The sequence below is a fragment of the Protopterus annectens genome, chromosome 4.part0 (genome assembly GCF_019279795.1).
Source record: "Protopterus annectens isolate FY-2018-M chromosome 4.part0, PAN1.0, whole genome shotgun sequence".
In the NCBI taxonomy this organism is placed as follows: domain Eukaryota; kingdom Metazoa; phylum Chordata; order Ceratodontiformes; family Protopteridae; genus Protopterus; species Protopterus annectens.
The window spans coordinates 965,112,079-965,124,997 of record NC_056733.1 but is presented as its reverse complement, the minus strand read 5'-3'; the positions used below and the strand labels follow the sequence as shown (position 1 = coordinate 965,124,997).

General features: G+C 44.9%; 1 protein-coding gene and 1 pseudogene across 2 annotated transcripts in view; both read left to right on the top strand.

Annotated features, from left to right (window-relative positions):
- CNOT6 (CCR4-NOT transcription complex subunit 6) overlaps nt 1-12,919 on the top strand; it is a 1,957,714-nt gene that overhangs the window by 994,905 nt on the left and 949,890 nt on the right. The window lies entirely within an intron of this gene.
- Nucleotides 1-12,919, top strand: part of LOC122800100 — a 66,202-nt pseudogene that overhangs the window by 4,881 nt on the left and 48,402 nt on the right.

Here is a 12,919-nt window from a genome sequence, read left to right as displayed (position 1 = left end):
GGACTTCTTAGCAGAGATTTTTCATGCAGGCTCCTCTTCTTCCACAGTCAGAGTCCAATTGGCTGCTATCTCCAACTTTCATGTCGGGGTAGCAGATCATAATATTATGTCCCATAGGCTCTGCAGGGCCTTCTTGAAAGGAATTTTCCTACTAAATCCTGCAGTCAGGAATGCTCCTGCTCAGTGGGATCTAAATTTAGTGCTGACATCCTTGATTCTTCCCTTCTCGAGCCAGCTGTTTCTTGTTCACTGAAATTTCTTTCTTGGAAAACTTTATTCCTAGTGGCTATTACATCGGCCAGGAGGGTGTCTGAACTTCATGCTCTATCGGTTCGACCCCCTATTTGGTTTTCACAAAGACAGGGTATCTTTGAGAACTAATCCGACCTTTCTACCTAAGGTCGCTTCAAAGACCAATTTGAATCAATCCATTGATCTCCCTGTATTTTTCCCAAACTATTCTGACAGAGCTGAGCAAAAACTACATTATCTTGATTTCCACCGTCAACTTGGATATTATTTGGACAGAACAAAAAAATTTAGAAAATCTGATCAACTTTTTGTTTGCTATGCGGATAATAAAAAAGGCCTTCCTGTTTCTAAAGTGACCTTGTCCAGATGGCTTTCTTGGTCATCTCTGAAATTTATCTGCTCAGGAAACAGCTGTGCTCAAAACCTAAAGCACATTCAACTAGGAGCTTAGCTACTTCTACAGCCTTTCAAGCTAGACTTCCTTTAGACACTATTTGTGTAGCGGCCACTTGGGCCACTCCTCACACTTTTGTTTCCCATTACAAATTGGACTTGGCCTCCAGGGACAGAGCCAGTTTGGCTCTACAGTCCTCAAGAGTCTGTTCCATTGAGCCACCCAGGATAGAGGTGCTAGGTCCCATCAGCAAGAATGAGATTGACAACTTAACATTAAGAAGTTATGTACCTACCATAACATTCCATGTTGCCTTCTTACCCTCCCTCCTTCCCCCTGGCCTGGACAGACCTTGTTATAAGAAATTATTATGCTGAAGACCATTCAGACCTGGTCCTTCTTCCATCTGTAAGTTTTCTTCTTCCTTTGGGAAGTATTTTATGCTTGGTGCTTTTGCCCTTTGTCATCAAACGAGATCTGGGTACTTACCGCCTTGCATCATGGGATATGGGGCTGCCTCGAGCTGGTAAAAGTGACTCTCGAGCTTAGCAGGCTCCGAACCCATCAAGCAAGAAAGAAGGCGAGAGAAGACAACTAACATGGAACGTTATGGTAGGTACATAACTTCTTATTTCCGGACATCCTGCTTGGTCTGTCCAAATAAACTCCAGCCCTTCACACCCCAGAGAAGTCCATCACGCAGCCTTTCAAAAAGGCTTCTCAATTTCCCTAGCAGATCAGAACTAGTCTCCTGTATGTTCAAGGAAGAAAAGGCAAAGAGCTGCTCTATGATGCAACTCCTCCCAGAGTTTTCTTTTTTTTCTTCTTTTTTTGGTCGGGAGTGGTGATTGGTTCTGCAGTCAGGCTGGGCCTGTAACATTTGTCAGAGGCAAACTTGAGACATTTGAGTGAAATGTTCTCTTCATTCTCTTGGGTATTTGTCAGAGGCAAACTTGAGACATTTGAGTGAAATGTTCTCTTCATGTCCTTCAAGGATGCATCTGCAGTCATCACATATGGGTTGTCCTGCCTCAGGCAGCCCTTCGGTCGGCCGGATTCCAGAGTCTGGGTCTGGCCTCGGCTGATGTCGCACTTTCCCCGACGTCAGAGCGTCTGGGGTATAAAAGCATCAGCCAACACCATTTTCCTCAGTCTTTCTTGCCGCGTGGTGCCCGAAGCAGAAGCAGTTCGCAAGTGCCGGTCGGCCAGCTCCTGTGATTCAGCTACCGAAGACTTCGAAAAAGCTAAGTACCCCGTTGGGGACTCTTTCTTGCCTCAGCCGATGTCAGATAAAGTTAATAATTGTTTAACTTGTGGGAAACAAATACCTCATAAGGATTTCCACTCTTACTGCCTCCCCTGCCTAGGCCCAGACCACGACGTCTCAGCCTGCTCAGCCTGTGCTTCCTTCAACCGACGAACTCTTGGACGTCGGTCGGAGTTTGCAGAGGAATTCTTTGGGGCTAGTTTTGCTTACAAGATGCCGTCGGAGACTCCGACTTCGCATTTAGTCAAGAAACAGAAGGACAAGGACCGACACACGCAGGCCGCGGTTTCGGCTGAAACCACGGTCAGGCCTACCGCGAGTGTCTTGGTCTCGGTTGAAACAGAGTCCTTGGTACTTCCTATTACCGAAATCGCACAACCGACTACCTCAGCCCCGGAGGCCCCGGCCGAGTCGGTTATTGAATTACCTTCTGAAACTGGTGTCCAGGAACCTTCCGACACCATTCCTTTAGACAAGTCTACTCCTGCACGTGGTGCAGCCAGACCTCCTGCATCCATGTCCATAAAGGCTTTCTCTAGGGCTAAAGCTGCTAAACTTACTAAAGCTTTGCCTCCCAAGGTTACCTCTCAGAGACCTTCTACTGGCTCACAGATTCTTAGCTTAGCAGAAGATCTTATCTCCTTAATTAGAGGTTCTCAACCTCATCCGGACAGGGGCTCTCAACCACCTCCAGACAAAAGGCCCAGGGTTGAGCCCTCTGACCCCCACTCCTCAGATGAATCCACTGATGGCTCTACTCTGTCAGACCACCAGGAGGAGGCTAATTCGCCCACGAGGATTCTGATGCTGAAGAATCTATTCCTCGGCCTCACCTCCTGAAGAGTTTTCCTTTGGAGAGACATTACACTCTGAGAGAACATTTTCAATGGCAGGGTCAGGAATTCTCTGATTCTAGAAAGAGATTAAGGACCTTTACATTTACCTCAGCATAGGCCTTTAGCTATACCTCCTGTTTTGAATGTTATTGATGATGTGTACTCTGATGCTAGTACAGCCCCTGACTCTCTCCCTCCGGCTCCTGCCAAACCTGATAGGTACTACAGGGTCCCGGACTCACATCTACACCTGTACAAGGCCCACTCTGCGGATCCAGAAACTATTTCCCAGGGCCCAAAAGGGGTTGCAGCTGCCACTGCTAGAAATCCTCTACCCTCTGAAAGGGAGTCCAGAGCTTTAGAGAGATGGGGTAAGAAAGTGTATACTTATGCAACTCTTTCCATGAGAGCATTAAATTGTCAATTTCATATGATACAGTACCAAGAGTATTTGTTAGATGAATTGCATAAGAAACTGTCTTCTTCTGAACCCCTTGATCGCAAATCCCTTCAGGATCTGGTACATAACTCCCAGCAGGTTAGTAACCATTTCTTGCAGTGTGGTTACGATGCATTGGAAGCTTCATGTAGGTCAGCTATGACAGGTGCAGTCATACGTAGGCATGCCTGGCTGAAGGAACAATCTCTGCCAGACCATGTTAAAGCTAAGCTTTCGGATGCTCCTATGGAAAAGCAAAAATTATTTGGTTCCACGGCTCAGGAGGTCTTAAAGAAATTTGAAGAAAAGGCAAAATCTGTGCAAACAGTCAAAGACTTTCTGCAAGTCCAACCACCAAGATTCAGCAGAAATTGGCCTACTAAGAATTGGTCCTTTCCGGACTCAGACAGATCTCAGAGAGGCAGGAATAGATGTGCCAGAGGTAGAGGGCAAGCTAGAGGCTCCTACAGAGGCCGTCAATTGCAGCCTCCCAACCAGAGAGGTAGTGCAGGAACTACAACTGCTACACCAGGACAGACTCATTGATTTGTTTTGACTCCGCCGACCAGGGCTCAATTAGAACCACCTTTGGGCGGAAAGCTTTCTTTATTCTCAAAAAATTGGCACAGCATTACAAGGGACACATGGACACTGCAAATAATAGACAAAGGATACAGGTTCCATTTCCACACATTGCCAAAAAGAAAAGGCATGCCAGACCTGCCACCAAATCAGAGGGCAGAGGCTTTGAAACAAATTTCCAACTTAATACGAATGAAAGCTATAGAAAAGGTACCTCATTCAGAACAAGGCCAAGGATTTTACTCCAGATTATTCCTTGTTCCAAGAAAAGAAAATCAATGGAGGCCTATTCTCGACTTGTCCGCACTGAATACTTACCTCATTGTGCCAAAATTCAAAATGCTGACTCCACAGCAACTCCTTCCCATGCTGGGCAAGGGGTCTTGGCTGGTGACTCTAGACCTCAAGGAGGTATACCTGCATGTCCCTATCAGACAAAGTTGCAGAAGACACCTCAGATTTCTTGCAGGGTCAGAGCATTATCAATTCTCAGCATTGCCCTTTGGCTTATCTACTGCACCCAGAGTATTCACGAAATGCCTGGCATCAGTAATTGCACACTGCAGACTTCAGGGGATTCAAATTTACCCATATCTGGACGACTGCCTTATACAAGCGGACAGCAAGCAAACTTTGTTAAAGGACTTGGATTGTGCCATCCACCTACTGCAGGCCTTGGGATATACAGTCAACATCCACAAATCAAGACTTGTTCCATCCAAAAGAATAACTTTTCTGGGTGCGGATCTAGACACAACCACCCAAATGGCCTTTCTCACAGAAGAAAAACAAAAACAACTACCGGATTACTTCAAGAATCTGACGAGACAAACTCACTTGACTGCAAGGAAAATCCTGCAGGCCCTGTGTTACATGGCATCTTGCATTCTTCTGATCCCACAAGCAAGGCTGCATATGAGAAAATTACAATGTTATCTAAGGAGTTTATGGACTCAGCACAGTCACAGCTTAGAAACCTTGATCCCACTCATTCCATGCCTCTAAAAGGAATTTCTGTGGTGGGCTCAAGCCTGCCAGTCGAACAGCGGGTTGCCCTTCAGCAAGCCAAGAGCCAACCAACCATCACTACAGACGCTTCAGACCAAGGTTGGGGAGCACACATGGAGGGCAGATGTATCCAAGGGCTATGGTCAGAAAGAGAGCTGCGCATGCACATAAACCAAAAGGAAATGCTGGCAGTGATGCACGTAATCGAGGCCTTCAAACCTTTCCTTCATCAAGGCCACCTGCTCATAAGGACAGACAACACCACAGTTATGTGGTACATAAACAAGCAAGGAGACACCCATTCCTACCCTCTTTGCAGACTGGCAATGAATCTATGGGAACTTTCCTTAACTCAATATACAGCTGCAGTCCCAGTTCATGCCAGGGAAAGACAATATACTGGCAGACAGCTTAAGCAGAAATATCATGGATGCACACGAATGGATGCTGCACCCAGGCATCTTCTTACTCATAACACAATCATGGGGAAGGCCGGAAATAGATCTGTTCACCTCCCCCCACAATCATCAACTGAAGAAATTCTGCTCAAGGACAATACCACCCACAAGCATGGAAAGTGGACGCTCTCTCTTTCAGCTGGAAAGCTCTAACAGTGTATGCTTTTCCACCTCTCCCATTAATGACCAAGGTCTTACTGAAGATCAGGACAGAGTAGCCCAGAGTGATTCTGATAGCTCCAAACTGGCCAAGACAGCACTGGTACCCACTGTTAAAGAGCATGTCACAGACGAAACCGTGGCCTCTCCCCTATGGCCACTTCTACTGACGCAGCACAATTTCAAGACTGCATTCCAACCTCAAAACCTTGCAGCTAACTGCCTGGAAAATACCATGACTCCTCCTCAGGATAAGCTATCCCAGAGGGTGAAGGATATTATTATGGAAGCTCGACGGCCTTCCACAAGGAAGGCATATTCAGCAAAATGGAAAAGATTTCACACTTGGAACACAACAAAGGGCCTAGATGTGACAGTGATGAACATGGCACATATACTGGAATATTTGGCAGAATTGTTTCACAACGGCCTGTCTTACTCTTCCATTAAGATACATGCCTCAGCAATTTCAGCAGAATACAATGTTAATCCACCTGTCTTCTCTCATCCTCTCCCGAGACCGTTTCTAAGAGGAATCAAAAATATCAATCCTCCAAGGAAACCACCTCTGCCTACTTGGGACCTTAATTTCGTGTTGGAGAAACTAACACTTCTTCCCTTTGAACCAGCAGCATCTGCAGATCTTCAGTTTCTATCTTGGAAAACTGCCTTCCTACTGGCCATAACCTCAGCAAGAAGAGTATCTGAGTTACAAGCTCTAATGGCAGTACAGCAATTTCTTATCTTTCATCCGGACAGAGTTTCATTGAGAACCAATCCTACATTTATGCCAAAGGTGGTATCCAGGGTATCTTTGAACCAAGCTATTCACTTGCCTACATTCTTCCCACAACCACAAAATAAAGGGGAGAAACTTCTGCACACCCTGGACATACACAGACGGTTGCGCTACTACTTGGACAGAACTAAAAGTTACAGAAAGACTGACCAGCTGTTTGTAGCATATGCTGCTGGGGCACAAGGTAAAGCAATTTCCAAACAGACAATTTCAAAATGGATAGGAAATTGCATTCGTTTTTGTTACTCCTTTCATGGAAAAACTGTGCCAGCTGACATTAGACCTCATTCCACGAGAGCCACAGCCACCACCACAGCCTTCCTTAGAGGGATGGCTACCAAGGACATTTTAGAAGCTGCTACATGGAGCTCCGTGCATACATTTGCCAAGCTTTACAATTTACATTTATACTCCAGATCCAGAGCAGGCTTTGCTATGGCAGTCCTGCAGGGCATCTTAACTACACCATCCTTTACTTAGTACCTCCACCCCCAGATTGGCTATGGTATTCTACCCATATGTGATGACTGCAGATGCATCCTTGAAGGACATAGTACAGTTTTGTACCTACCATAAATGTAGATGTCCGATAGGTATGCATCTGCAGTCAGGTTTACCCTCCCTCCTTCCCCTCTGTGGTATACTTCTTGGGTTCTTACCCATCTTATAGCTAGCTGGGGGGATCTATTATGGTGTATTTGTTTGTATAGTACTGTGCATGTTTGGATTTGTTTTTGCAATGCATAGCTCCAAATTTTAGCCTTCCTTAGAGGGCACCTGGCATCTGGGGCAAGAAAAACTGAGGAAAATGGCGTCGGCTAATGCTTTTATACCCCAGACGCTCTGACGTTGGGGAAAGTGCAACATCAGCCGAGGCCAGACCCAAGCTTTGGAATCCGGCCAACTGAAGGGCTGCCTGAGGCAGGACAACCCATATGAGATGACTGCAGATGCATACCTATCGGACATCTACATTTATGGTAGGTACAAAACTGTACTATTCTCTTGGGTATTTGTCAGAGGCAAACTTGAGACATTTGAGTGAAATGTTCTCTTCATTCTCTGGGTTTGAGACATTTGAGTGAAATGTTCTCTTCATTCTCTGGGTTTGAGACATTTGAGTGAAATGTTCTCTTAATTCTCTGGGTTTGAGACATTTGAGTGAAATGTTCTCTTCATTCTCTCGGTTTGAGACATTTGAGTGAAATGTTCTCTTCATTCTCTCGGTTTGAGACATTTGAGTGAAATGTTCTCTTCATTCTCTCGGTTTGAGACATTTGAGTGAAATGTTCTCTTCATTCTCTCGGTTTGAGACATTTGAGTGAAATGTTCTCTTCATTCTCTGGGTTTGAGACATTTGAGTGAAATGTTCTCTTCATTCTCTGGGTTTGAGACATTTGAGTGAAATGTTCTCTTCATTCTCTGGGTTTGAGACATTTGAGTGAAATGTTCTCTTCATTCTCTGGGTATGATTTTTTTCACCTCAGATTTTTTTATCACCAACATTGTTTGCCTTGAAACCAATGACAGCACATCTGATGTCTGGCTACCAACAAGTGATTTGCTCATGAACTATTAGAAATGCACACTGCGGAGGGAGAACTTGGAACTTTTTTCAGTGGTAGGGAAATTTGAGGATTTCATTTGTGAAGGAAGTTGAAGGAGGCTGAGTATGGTGTTAATAGCTGGAAAGCTGCTTTATTCCCTTGCCACAATGCTTTTCAGTCTGGGCGTTTACATTTTTCTGTCTAATTTAATGCTTGGTTTCTCAGGTCTGCAGTGCCAAGTCTAACAAAGTTAACATTCTTATTGGTGAACTGTGCCAGTTTGTATTTTAGATGTTTGTGGAAAAGGGATAATCCCTCTTGGGGGGGTATAACTTTTCAAACATGTTAACATTGCAATATTTGGCAGTTTTTAATATTTGAACAATTTACTTGAGTTTTGCAAGAAGGGTCTGTTGACATTTGCATAGTTGACCTGCAAGACGGAAGGTTTTGGTAGTAGCACCTTGTGCTTGTTTTAGTGCTGTTTGCATGGTTTATGGTCTAATGCACAACACACTTATGGTTTTCCCACTAGTCCAGTAGTAGCACAGTTTGCCTGTTTTTAAGATGAGGTAGTTGGATAGTCATGTTTATGTGCTTTGAGTTCCTGTTTTGTTTAAACTGCTGTAAACACTGGACTTTCTATGTGTGTTGAGTTGTATGTTTACCAGATGTGGAATTTTGTGGCACAGCACATAGCTGAAAACACAAGTTGCATCTTGACTGCATGCCTTTCACGTGTAGCATATGGATTGTGGATCTTTTATCTTCCAGACAGCTTGTGGAAAAGTGGAGTAACTTGAAGTAGACGGTAAAGGAGCAAGTCAGCATCCCCCTCGAATCCTCGAATCTGAGTGTCAGCATCCCCCTCGAATCTGAGTGTCAGCATCCCCCTCGAATCTGAGTGTCAGCATCCCCCTCGAATCTGTGAGTCGGCATCCCCCTCGAATCTGTGAGTCGGCATCCCCCTCGAATCTGTGAGTCGGCATCCCCCTCGAATCTGAGAGTCGGCATCCCCCTCGAATCTGAGAGTCGGCATCCCCCTCGAATCTGAGAGTCGGCATCCCCCTCGAATCTGAGAGTCACCATCCCCCTCGAATCTGCAACTCAAATGCAGTTTGCTTGCTGGCCTGTTAAACTGACTGCAGAGGGTATTAAAACTCCTAGCAGACCATCTGATATAGGGATTAGCCACATTAATTTTGCTATATCCAATTGTGTACCCACTGAGTATGGATTTAACCAAAATATTAACAGGACTGTCTGCTGATAGGGAAGATCTGGGGGTGTTTGGTGTTGGTACTAATAACCAAGGGGATATTACCACTGTTGAAGGACTGGAGGATGCCTCTGAGACTCTATTTCTAAGATTGAATAAAAGCATGAGATCCGTGAAATCCAATGTTTGGCACTCCAGGCTTTTTAAAGCATATTTGGCCAAAGGCATTTCACCAAAGAGGGCTGAGAGGACACAACCAGTTGTCAATGAGAGAGAGAGAGATGCAGAATTGGCTAAGCAGTGGGCCAGTATATAGCAGCAAACATATATGGCTTTTGAGGAAGCATTAGCTAGTTACCATGATAGAATTATAGATGGGGACATTGTGGATGTCACCAAGTTATGTGAAGAAACAAAAATCTTTGAGGAGCGACCTTTTTATAATACAGGTCTTAACAAACTAAACAGAGACCTCCTCACCTTAGAACAACAGTTGCGTGAGAGGAAAGTCCACAAATTTCAGAGAGACAGAACTGATTATGAACGGGGAAACCCATTTAGTTACAATAAACCTGTAAGGTTTGAGGAAGGGAACACTAGGGTGCCCAAAAGGAAGCGTCCCATATCCATTCTTAAAACGCCCAGCTGGTATTGACATCAACGGATAATACCTCATCAGCCACAGATTTGGACATACAGCAGGTTTCAGACTCGCCCACCCCAAAAGAAGCAACACCACAGCCCCGTTAGGACCCACTACAAAAGAGCAGGAGAAAACTTTCAAAAAATGACCACATGGAGGGGCTGTTAAAACTAGTAATTCAGAAATTGAATGTATGTAACAATGTTTTAAGCACCTCTAATACCACCTTGTCACTTAAAGGCTTAAACTTTATTCCTGATCTTTTCATTTCTGAGGACCATTTAGCTCGAGATGGATGAGCATTTTGTAGACTTTTGAATTTAAAACCACACTTTCAAGGATCTACTGATGGTGACTTTGATAGCTTTTACTTATAGGTTCATAAGTAGGTACTAGGCTATCGGCCCTGGGGCCTATACAAGCCCAACCAAAAAGGTACCCTGGCTTTTGCCACCCAAGAAAATTATTTTCCTGTGCCACTGTCGTGCAGAGCCACAGAGGTGATCCCCAGGGTGAATTTACTATTTCACATCCTGTCTTAAAGATTTTTCTTGAAGAGTGCTAATGAGGAGCTTTGTTTGATATAGATAGCTTATTCTTTATTGTGGTGACAAGGTTTAGGTCCCTAGAGAGTGTAGCTTGGATGGATTGGGATTTCTTTAAGTGGAGCATGTCCAACAGCTCTGGGTTTGACATAGCTTTGTATGTTTGGCAGAGATCACCTCTCAGTAGGCGATATGCGATGGAGTAAAGCTGAAGTTTTTTGAGACTGTCTGCGTAGGGCATCTGTTTGAGGCCGGTAATCCTCTTTGTGAGGTATTTCTGCGGCCTTTCCAGTTGTTGATGTCTTTAAAGGTACATACCAAAAGGGGCATTGTACTCTATAATGGGTCTAATGAGTGATGAGTAGAGGGGAACTATGACCTCTTTTTCTGGATGAGAAACCTTTTTATGATGAGATGTGTCACATAGAAGGATTTCCTGACTACTGTGGCGATGTGATTATCAAAGGAGAGACTACTGTCCACCTGTGTCCCAAGGTCTCATCACACTTTCGGTGTTAAGTATACTACCGCCTATGTTGTAGTTCATGGGTACAGAGTTTTTACCAAAGGGGATGACAATGCACTTTTAGGCATTGAGCTTGAGGTCATGGCTTTGACACCAGGCATCTGTCTCAGTGAGGCCCTTCTGTAGGATGTCCACATCGTTAGGAGTTATGATTATGGTTCCTAGTTTGCAGTCATCTCCGAACTTCATTAGCCAAAGACCTTCTGTGTTAGCCTCTACTTCAGAGAAGTAGATATCAAACAGGAGAGGACCTAGAACTGAACCCTGTGGTACTTCACTTGTCACTGGTCTGAAGTTGGATTTGCAGTCTGCTACTTTCACAGTGTGGGTTCTGTCAGTGAGCCAGTTGGCAACCCATCTTGTGACACAGGGATTTATACCTAGTTTAGTGAGTTTATCTATAATCCCAGAGTGGGGGATGGTGTTGAAAGCCTTGGCAAGATCTGGATAGGCTGTGTGAGCCACCTTACTCTTCTCTACGGCTTTGGTGACTGCTTCAAAGAAGTCAGTCAGGTTTAGGAGACATGATCTGCCTTTTATAAACCCAAACTGAGTGGGGTCCAGAGTTTGGGGATTACCAATGTCTTTGTTTATAAGTTCTATGACTACACGTTCCATGGCCTTGCAGACCAGGCTCATCAGGCTAATGGGGTGGTAGTTCCCGGGGTCCGTGGTGGCTCCCCCCTTGTGGAATGGGATAACCGTCACTGTGCGCCATTCAGCAGGCAGAAAGCCTGAGGTGAGGCTATGTTTGAACATGGTACTTGGGTGGGGTGCTAGTTTGTTCTGTAGTTCATGTAGAATGGCCTGGGATGTTGTCTGGTCCCATGGATGCTGTGTTCTTGGCTTTGGACAGCGTGGTTTTTACCTGTGCAGCTGGTATAGAGATGGGCTCTTTAGGGGGTGAGAAATTAGCACTGAACCTATCTGCCAATATGTTGGCAATATCACTTGGGTCTGTAGATTTAGTGCCATTGTGCTGTAACTCAGAGCAGATCTGAGTGTTGCCATTGAGATTCTTGACATAGCTATAGAATGCTTTGTGGTTGTCTTTAGAATCAGTGGCAATTTTGTTTTCGTAACTAGCTTTGGAGGATTTTATCAGGGATCACAGCTTCTTACTGAGGCTGACCAGGGAGCTCCTCCACTCATGGGGTTTTACTCTCTTTTGCAACAGTTTCTTCCTTCTTTTGTGCAGTTTATTTATGGCAGGGGACCACCAGATTGGCGTCCTTTTTTTTTTTTTTTGGATAACGTCTTGGTTCTGTTTGGGATAGCACGATCCATGCACTCATGTAAGTGCTTATAAAGTGCAATTGTGTAGGATTCAGTAGTCATAACTGTATTGTCCATCTGCAAAGTTGGCTTTGGAGAAATTTTTTACCATGGTTTCCTTAATGGGGGGTGGGGGCAGGATGTGGATATCTAGGGTAATTAGCTTATGGTCGGATCGGACCATTGAGGTGTTGACTTCAGGTGTGGAACACCAGTCACTCATGTTGGTAGTGACTAGATCTTAGGATATTGTTGCCCCTGGTGGGGGTGTGGATAAGTTGATCCAGAGCATTGGAGTTTATGAATTCCAGAAAGCGTTGAGCGAAGGAGTTGGTACGCAGGTAGTTTTTCCAGATAATGGTGGGGAAGTTGAAATCGCCCATTATTAGGGTGTTTGGTTGAACCCTAATATTTTCCAGTACATCAAGAAAAAAGGAGTGGGAATCCTGGGGCATGGTGGGTGATCTGTAGCAAGCTACAATTTGAATTGCAGTTTTGCCCAGAGTTAGTTGCACTTGGATAATCTCAGCTGCATTATGCTGAGCAACTAGTCTGGAGGTGTTGATATCCTTAATGAATATGGACACACCTCCGCCTTTGATGTTCCGGTCCAGGTTACATGGCCGAAAAGTGTGGTATGAGTTGTAGCCTGGTAGTGCAGGGGTGCTCTCTGGAGCCTTGAACCAGGTCTCAGTCACTGCACAGATATCGATGTTCTCCATTTTAAGGAGTGCCTCGAGTGAGTGTATTGTGAGATTTAGACTTCTAGCATTGAGTAGCATCACCCTCAGTTTTTGCGTGCCTGTTTCTGTTACGGTGGTTAATTTGTCATTTGAACCTTGCCTAAAATAGGCACTATAGATGCTGCAAGAACAGTAGCCAGTATCCGGAATCCCAGGGGTGACAGGTGCAGGCCATCTCTGGCAAAGCATCGTGGTCTGTCGACCATGTCATCCCAGGCAGACAGATA